A 9531-nucleotide genomic window follows, 5' to 3' on the forward strand; every position below is an offset into this window, starting at 1 on the left:
TCAAATCTTCCTAGGCCATTCCCAAGACTGGTACACTGGGATTACAAGCGTGTGCCACCATGCCCAGCTTTTTATACTTTATTTGGAAACAGGGTCTCACTAAGTTGCTGAGAGCCTAAGTAATTGAAGCTGTCTTTGAACCTGTGCGAGCCTCCTGTCTCAGACTCCCATGCTCTGGGATTACAAGCCTATGTCACCATGCCTGGCTAGACCCTGTTTTTAAATAAATAAACAGGCCTGGTGGCACATACACTTGTAATCCCAGCATTCAGGAGGCTGAGCCCAGAGGATCACGGTTTGTGGTCAGCCTAGGCTACTTAGTGAGGCCCTCTGCAACTCAGTGAGACCCTGTTTTCCAAATAAAGACTAAAAACTAGCGCTGGGGTGTAGCTCAGAGGTCGAATGCCCTTGAGTTCCATCCCCAGTACCAAAGAAAGAAAAAGAGCTGGGCCTGGTGGCGCATGCTTGTAATCCCAGCATTCAGGAGGCTGAGACCTGAGGATCATGGTTCGCGGTTCACGGACAGCTTCAGCTACTTAGTGAGGCCCGGTTTCAAAGTAAAGAATAAAAAAAAAATAGGGCAGTGTGTGTAGCTCAGAGGTCAAATGCCCCTGGGTTCCATCCCCAGACCCGCCAAAAAAAAAAAAAAAAAAAAAAGAAAAAGAAAGAAAAAAAGAAAGGAAGAAGAAAAGAAAGGAAGGAAAAGACAGACAGGAAGGAAGGAAGGAAGGAAGGAAGGAAATAGGACTGGGGGTATAGCTCTGAGGTAGAATGCCTGTGGGTTCCATCTCCAGTACCAAAGAAAGAGAGAAAGCACAAAGCCAGGCATGGTGGCACACTCTTGGAATCCCAGAATTCCAGGCTGAGACAGGATCAAATTTCAAGGCCAGCCTCAGCTACTTAGGCCCTTTGCAATTCAGTGAGGCCCTTTTTCTTTTTTTTTTTTTTTGGTGGTACTGGGGGGTGGAACCCAGAGGCTTTCTACCTCAGGGCTATACTCCCAGACCTTTTTTTTTTTTTATTTTATTTGGAAACAGGGTCTAAGTTGCTAAAAGCCTCACTAAGTAGCTGAGGCTGGCTTCGAACCTGTGCGCTTAGAACCTGTGCCTCCTGCCTCAGCCTCCCAAGCACGAGGATTACAAGCATGCGCCACCACGCCCGGCTGAGGCCCTGTTTCAAATTAAAGAATAAAAAATAGGGCAGGGAGTGTAGCTCAGAGGTAGAATGCCCCTGGGTTCCATCCTCAGACCTGCAAAAAAATAAAGAATAGCCAGGCGTGGTGGCACACCCTTGCAATCCCTGCGCTTGGGAGGTTGAGACTTGGGAGGCGGAGACAAGAGGATGGCACAGGTTGGAAGCCAGCCTCAGCTACTGAGTGAGGCTCTCAACAACTTAGTGAGACCCTGTTTCTAAATAAAATAGAAAATAGATCTGGGAGTATAGCTGGGAGGTAGAAAAGTCCCTGGTACCACAAATAAAAATTTTAAAAAAGAATAAAATAAAATAGGGCAGGGGGTATAGCTTGGAGGTTGAATGCTTCTGGGTTCCATCCCCAGACCAGCAAAAAGAGAGAGAGAGAGAGAGACAGAAGAGAGAGGGGGTGGGGGGGTAGAATGCCTCTGGGTCCAATCCCAAAACAAGGAAATTGTTGGAGATAGGGCTAAGAAAACCCCTTCCCCTGGGGGGAGGAGACGACACTGAGGTCCCATAGATGAGGTCCCATAGATGACCTTGTGACGCCAGCCCAGCATCTACAGATCAAAGAGAGACCCTGGAAGAAACTAAGCGGAAGTGCACCCATCCCGGTGACCTTCCAGCTCCTTTTTCTCTTCTGTTTGTGGAGGGAGTACAGCACCACAATCTTGACACAACTGGCTAGAAGAATTTTTAAATTTAAGCTATTCCTTTCATAGAAAATATCCAATCATAGTTTCACAAAGGCGTGTACCCGGTCTGGGGATGGAACCCAGGGGCATTCGACCTCCGATCTACACCCCCTGCCCTATTTCTTATTCTCTATTTTGAAACAGGGTCTCACTGAGTCGCAGAGGGCCTCACTAAGTAGCTGAGGCTGTCCGCGAACCGCGATCCTCCAGTCTCAGCCTCCCGAATGCTGGGATACAAGCGTGCGCTACCAGGCCCGGCTCATAGCTCTGATTTTATTGTTTTTATTTAATTTTTAAATTTTTAAAATTTATTTATTTATTTACTTATTTTGCGGTATGGGGATGAATCCCAGGGGCGTTCTACTTCCGAGCTACACCCCCAGTCCTATTTTTTAGTCTTTATTTCAAAACAGGGTCTCGCTGAGTTGCAGAGGGCCTCACTAAGTAGCTGAGGCTGAGCCGGGCGTGGTGGCACACACTTGTAATCCCCGGGCTTGGGAGGCTGAGACAGGAGGATCGCACAGGTTCGAAGCCAGCCTCAGCTACTGAGTGAGGCTCTCAGCAACTTAGTGAGACCCTGTTTCCAAATAAAGTATAAAATAGGTCTGGGAGAGTAGCCCGGAGGTAGAAAGCCCCTGGGTTCCACCCCAATACCACCAAAAAAAAAAAAAAAAAGACAGAGAGAAACAAACAAAAATAAAGTAGCTGAGGCTGTCCGAAACCCCGATCCTCCTGTCTCAGCCTCCAGAATGCAGAGATTACAAGGGTGGGCCACAACGCCTGGCCAGCCATTTTTAAGTGGTGTGTGTCTCTCTCTCAAATGTTATTTAAAGACCTTCAATATCTCTTGAGGGGTGGGGAGGGGAGCAGAGCAGAAAATAGGCCACCAAGCTTACTCTGAGTGAGCAGCTGAAGCTGCTTGGGCCAGGAGGGCTTATTTTTGGCTGTGTTTTCTGTTACTACATCTGGGATGGGAGAGGAACAAACAAACAACCACTCAGGCAAGCACCCTGGCGCCCTCCCTGTCATCCCAGTACTTGGGAAGCTGAGACAGGAGGATTGCAGGTTTGAGGCCAGCCTCAGCAGTATAGTGATAACATGTTTCCAAATAAAGAGCCATGCGTGGTGGCAGTCCGCTTGTGTTAATTCAGCATTCCTGAGGCTGAGACAGGAGGATCACGGTTCGCAGACAGCCTCAGCTACTTAGTGAGGCCCTTTGCACGTCTGGGAGAATCAAAATAAGCCCGGCGTGGTGGTACAGGCTTATAATCCCAGCATTTGGTTGGCTGAGACAGGAGGATCATGGTTTGGGGACAGCCTCAGCTACTTAGTGAGGACCAAACTCAGTGAGACCCTGTTTAAAAATAAATATTAAAAAAGGGTGTGTGTGTGGGGGGGTGTAGCTCAGAGGTAGAATGCTCCAGGGTTCCATCCTCCGAACCATTAAAAAAAAAAAAAAAAAAAATAGGGCCTGGGGTGTAGCTCAGGTAAAATGCTCCTGGGCTCAATCCCCAGTACTGCTAATAATAATAATAATAATAATAATTATTATTATTATTATTATTATTATTATTATTATTATTAAATAAAAAGGAGTCTGGCGTGGTGGCGCACGCTTGTCATCCCAGCATTCGGGAGGCTGAGACAGGAGGATATCGCAGTTCGCGGACAGCCTCAGCTACTTAGTGAGGCCCTCTGCAACTCAGTGAGACCCTGGTTCAAAATAAAAAATAAAAAAATAGGGCAGGGGGTGTAGCTCAGAGGTTGAATGCCCCTGAGTTCCATCCCTAGACCCGCAAAATAAATAAATAAATAAATAAATAAATAAACAGGGCTTGAGAGGGGGCGGTAGAATGCCCTGAGGTTCCACCCCCCCACACACACCCAAAAAAAAGCAGGCAAGGCCTCTCCTTCACTGACAAAGGTGCTAGTCAAAAAAAAAAAAAAAAAAGAAAGAAAAAAAGTTAAGCAGTACTTCCTGTTCTGCTCCGGAAAGATTTGGGACCTTTCATTATTAAGCAATTTTCTTTTTAAATAAAGAACACTCCTACACACTAAAAATAAATAAATAAATAAATAAACAAACAAACAAGTACCAGGGCCGCTTCGCTCAGCCGCCCAAACCTGCCTTCCTCCCGCCTGAGCCCTTAAGGACGCCTCCCCAGAGCTTCGCCTAGGTTGCCATTTGCATTCCGAAAGAGAAACGCCAGTGTGTTTTAACATTGTCTGTTGCAGCTGAAAAGGAAACTGTAAATTTATACAGTCTGGCTTTAAAAAAAAAAAAAAAATTGGCAATTGCATCTTAATCAGCCTCTGAAAAGAGACTGGGCGGCGCCCCTCCCCCTCTGCTTCCAGCACCCCGCCCCCTCCTTCCTCCAACGCCGCCCATCCCCCTCCTCCCCTCCCCCTCCCCTCCCAGCACGCCACCCCTCCTTCTTCCAAGCCTCCCATCCCCCTCCCTCCTTCTCCAAGGCCCATCCCCCTCCTCCCCTCCCCCTCTCCTCCCAGCATGCCACCCCTCCTTCTTCCAAGCCTCCCATCCCCCTCCCTCCTTCTCCAAGGCCCATCCCCCTCTTCCCCTCCCCCTCTCCTCCCAGCACGCCACCCCTCCTTCTTCCAAGCCTCCCATCCCCCCTCCTCTTCCTTCTCCAAGGCCCAAGGCCCTCCTCCCCTCCCCCTCCTCCCAGCACCCCGCCCCTTCCTCCAAAGCCGCCCATCCCCCTCCTGCCTGTTTCCATTCCATCCCCCTCCCCCTCCCATACTTTCCATCCCCCTCCTTCCCTCTAAGCCACCATCCCCTCCTCCCCCTCCCTTCCTCCCTTCCGCTTCCTCCCCTCCCCCTCCCCGCATTCCAGTTCCCTCCCCATCCCCCCAGCAGCCACAGCCTCCCCTCCTCCCACCCCAGGATCCGGCTGGCCTCCCAGCTCCCTGGGCCTGCGGTGGGGGTGGGGGCTCCCCCTCCCCCGTAAAGGTCACGTGGCCCCCTCCAGCTCCCGGGCGGGGGAGGGGCAGCGGCAGAACCTGTTCTTTGTTAAAGAGGTCACAGGCAGCGCCCGGCGCCGCAGGGCAGCAGCTACCGAAGACCTTCGAAGAGCTGCGCACTCCCCGCCCCCACTGGCCCAGCACTGAAAACTGGAGGGGGCTCACCCAGTCCTCCCCGGGCGGGGGAGGGGCTCCTTGGAACCCCAGACAGGAAATGGACGACCCGGCGGAGTGGGGCCTGGGGAGAGGGCGTGGGGGGTGCGGCCCGGAGGAGCAGCCCTGCTGCTGGAGAGGGAGGAAGCTCAGGCCCTGGCTGTGAGGGCCTGAATTTCCACTGAGTGTCCAAAGGGTTCCTGCAGAACAGTTTGATAACTGCGGCTGTCTACCCCGCCCTGTAATTAAAGCCGCCCAGTGCCCACTAACTACCTTGCGCACCTGCGTATCAGATGGCCCTTAAATGTGACCGGCTGCAAACACTCTGATGTTGCATAATGCGGCAGGAGAGTGTTCCTACAGTGACTTAAGATGCCAGGAGGGCTTTCTTCAGCCGGCTGATGAAATCTTAGGTGTGAAAGAGCCCTTACTCAGCCGGGGCAGGGAAGAGAATGGGTCATCCCAGTACTTGGGAGGCTGAGACTGGAGAATAGGTTTGAGGCCAGCCTCAGCGACTTAGCAAGACCACCCCCGCCTGCTCCCCCAGCAACTTAGCAGGACCCTGTTTCAAGATTAAAAAAAATAAAGCCGGGCGTGGTGGCACACGCTTGTATCCCCGCGCTTGGGAGGCTGAGACAGGAGGATCACACAGGTTCGAAGCCAGCCTCAGCTACTTAGTGAGGCTCTTGGCAACTTAGTGAGACCCTGTTTACAAATAATGTATAAAATAGGTCTGGGAGTATGGCCCGGAGGTAGAAAAGCCCCTGGGTTCCACCCCTAGTACCACCTAAATAAATTAAATTAAATTAAAAATTAAAAGACTGGGAGTATAGCCCAGAGGTTGAGTGTCCCTGGGTTCAATCTCTAGTACCACCCAAAAAAAGAAAAAAAAAATGCTCTTCCTAGTATGTAATGGAGCATACCACTTCTCTGTCCAAGAAAATAAAAATTCCCAGGGAAAATTGATGTAAATATCCGCAAGCATGACATGCCTGTCGTTTTTCTCTGTATGGAAAACATTTTCCATCCAAAATGGGAGTAGATGGGGGAACTGAATAATAAAATTGAGCTTTCGCACTATATAAATAGTTTGGCATTCCGATTTGGTTACCTAGCCTTAAAAATATTTTTCTAGGTCACTAGGTATTTTTCAAAGTCATACTTGGAATAAAGGCTTACAATTCGGGCTGTGTAGGTTTTTATATGCCAGAGAGGGCATTAACCATTCCCTAGGACCGAACATTCCTCTTGTTTAACATTTAAGAATCACGGTAGGTGAGTCTAGGATGTAACTCCGTGAAGAAGGGCTTCCTTACCTCGCACCAATTCATCCTTAGCGATGACTTAAAAAAAAAAAAAAAAAAAAAAAAAAAAAGGAAGGAAGACTGTAGGCCTGGGGCCAGCCTCAGCAACTGAGGAAAACCCTGTTTTAATTTAAATAAGAATAAAAACAGCTGGGGGATGTAGCTAAGAGGTAGATTGCCCCTGAGCTCCAGCCCCAGTAAATAAACAAACAAATAAATACAGGGTGGGAGACTTAGCCCAGCAGTTAGTATCCTTTGGATTCAGTCCCCAGTACCACGAAAACAGAAAAGGAATACAATGTGTCCTAACTTATCTACAGTGTATCTATCTCTACTTTTGTAATGACCTAAATAACTTTTTCTCCCTCATCTTCAATGCAACAAATAACAACAGTTTCCCCCTGAAGGTGGTTAAGTGGTTTGCCATCCCCAGCCTCCGGGTTATTTGGAATTCCTATTATAACTTTCAAGAGTTAGAGGTAGAAGCCCAGGGCACAGGCTTGTAATCCCAGCATGTGGGAGGCTGAGACCGGATCGCAGTTCACAGACAGCCGCCGCCACTCAGTGAGACCCTGTTTCAAAATAAAGAATAAAAAATTGGGCAAGGGGTGTAGCTCAGAGGTCAAAAGCCTCTGGGTTCCATCCCCTGACCTGCAAAAAAAAAAAAGGTAAAAAATAGGAGTGGTACTTACTCCAAGCCAAGAGCTGCTTTCTGGTGTGTGTGGGTGCGTGTATGCGTGTATGTGTGTGTGTGTGTGTGTGTGTGTGTGTGTGTGTGTGTGTGTGTTAGATAAATAGACTGATTTGGGGAGGGGGCTGAGTATTGAACCCAGGGTCTTTCTATCTTCAAGCTACATCCTCCCAGCCCTAGTTTATTTTTTATTTACAAACAGGCTCTCACTAAGTTGCTGAGAGCCTCACTCAGTAGCTGAGGCTGGCCTCAAACCTGTGCGATCCTCCTGTCTCAGCCTCCCAAGCGTGGGGATTACAAGCGTGCGCCACCACGCCCGGCTATTTTTATTATTTTGAAACAGGGTCTCACTAAAGTTGCACGTTTGTAATCCCGGTACTTGGGAGGCTAAAACAGAAGGTCTCAGCAACCTAGAGAACTCTGTTTCAAAATAAATGACCATGGGGGACTGAGTGTAACTCAGAAGTAGAATGCCCTGATTCAATCCTTAGTACTGGGGTGGGGGGGATCCTTTGAACTGGGGCCTTTCTGAAGCTATTGGAAACCAGGATAAGCCTGTGCCCACGTGTGGCTTTTTTTCTCTGTACTGCGGATGGAACCCAGGGGCATTCTACTTCCAAACTACACCCCCAGCCCTATATTTTTTTTTACTGGGGGTGGAACCCAGGGGCTTTTCTACCTCCAGGCTACACTCCCAGACCTATTTTATACTTTATTTGGAAACAGAGTCTCACTAAGTTGCTGAGAGCCTCACCAAGTAGCTGAGGCTGGCTTCGAACCTGTGCAATACTCTTGTCTCAGCCTCCCAAGTGTAGGGATTACAAGCGTGCGCCACCACGCCCGGCTATTTTTATTCTTTATTTTGAAACAGGGTCTCACTAAAGTTGCACGTTTGTAACCTCAGTACTTGGGAGACTAAGACAGGAAGACCGTAAGTTCAAGGCCAGCCTCAGCAAGTAGTGAGACTCTCATTAACCTAGGGAGATCCTGTTTACAAATAAAAATAAAATATGGCTGGGGGTATAGCTCAGAGATCGAATGCCTTTGGTTTCAATCCCAGTGCCACAATAAACAGCAACAAAAGATAAAATACATCTGGGGTATAGCTCAGATTTAAATGGCCCTGGTTTCAATCCTCAGTACCACCAAAAATAAAATAATAAAAATAAATAAATAGGGCCGGAGGTGTAGCTCAGAACTAGGACATCCCTGGGCTCAATCCCAGGTGCCATAAAATAAATAAATGGTCCTTACCCTGGCTGTGTGCTGTGAGCACTATAATTTTCTTCTTTTATTTTTCAACCCACGTGACTGTATTCACAACCACCTTTGACATATGCCCCTCTCCAAGCTGGAAAAGTACGGTCTAGACCAGTGGCCCTCGGCCAGTGGTAATTTTGCCCCACAGAGGGTATTAGGCAAGGTCTGTGGACCTGTGGCTTTGTCGCCAAAGGGGGCGGGGAGTTCTGGTGTGTCGTAAATGGAGCACAGGGAAGTTGCTGGGTGCCCCAAGAACGCCTTGGCTGCAAATGTCAAAAGTGTCTATGTGGAGAAATCCGAGTCTTACTTCTAGAGATGCTTCCAGATCCCTTCTGTACTGATTTTGTAGATAACTCTGAAGCAAGGTGCAAGGGCACGCTTGTCATCCCATCAGTCTGGAGGCTGACACCGGAGGATCATGGTTCGAGAACAGCCTCAGCTACTTAGTGAGGCCCTCTGCAACGCAGAGACCCTGTTTCAAAATAGAGAATAAAAAATAGGGCTGGGGGTGTGTGTGTGGTTCAGAGGAACAATGCCCCTGGGTTCCATCCCCTGTACTGAAAAAAATAAATAAAAATAAAATAATAAAGTAAGCCGGGCGTGGTGGCGCACGCTTGTAATCCCCGTGCTTGGGAGGCGGAGACAGAAGGATAGCACTGGTTGGGAGCCAGCCTTGCTGGCTTAAGAGACCCTGTTTCCACATTTTAAAAAAAAGGTAAAAAAATAGGTCTGGGAGTGTAGCCCGTGGGAGTGTATCCTGGAGGTAGAAGGGCTTCCAGGAACCCCAGTACCACCAAAAAAATAAATATAATAATAATAATAATAATAATAATAATAATAATAAAGATGGAAACAGCCATCCCAGTACTACTTGAGGGACAAAGACAGAAAGATCACAGGTTCAAGGCCAGCCTCGGCAACTTAGCCAGACCCTGTTTCAAAATTTATTTCTTTTAATTATTTATTATTTTTGTGGTTACTGAGGATGGAGTCCAGGGGCATTTCTACCTCTGGGCTACACCCTGAGTCTGAGACAAGTAGAGGATCCTGTCTCTGTCTCCCAAGTACTGGGACCATAAGCCGTGTGCCAGCATGCCCCGATCTGTTTCAAAATTAAAGGGCTGGTGGTGTATGCAGCTCAGAGGTACGGTGCCCTTGGCGACAGTCCCCAGGATCCCGATGGTGATAGTGATGATGATGAATCTAGGAGAAGAAGGGGGAGGGAAAAGAGGAAGAGGGAGGAGGAGGGGAGGAA

Source organism: Muscardinus avellanarius (genome assembly GCF_963383645.1).
Source record: "Muscardinus avellanarius genome assembly, chromosome: X".
NCBI classification, from domain to species: Eukaryota; Metazoa; Chordata; class Mammalia; order Rodentia; family Gliridae; genus Muscardinus; species Muscardinus avellanarius.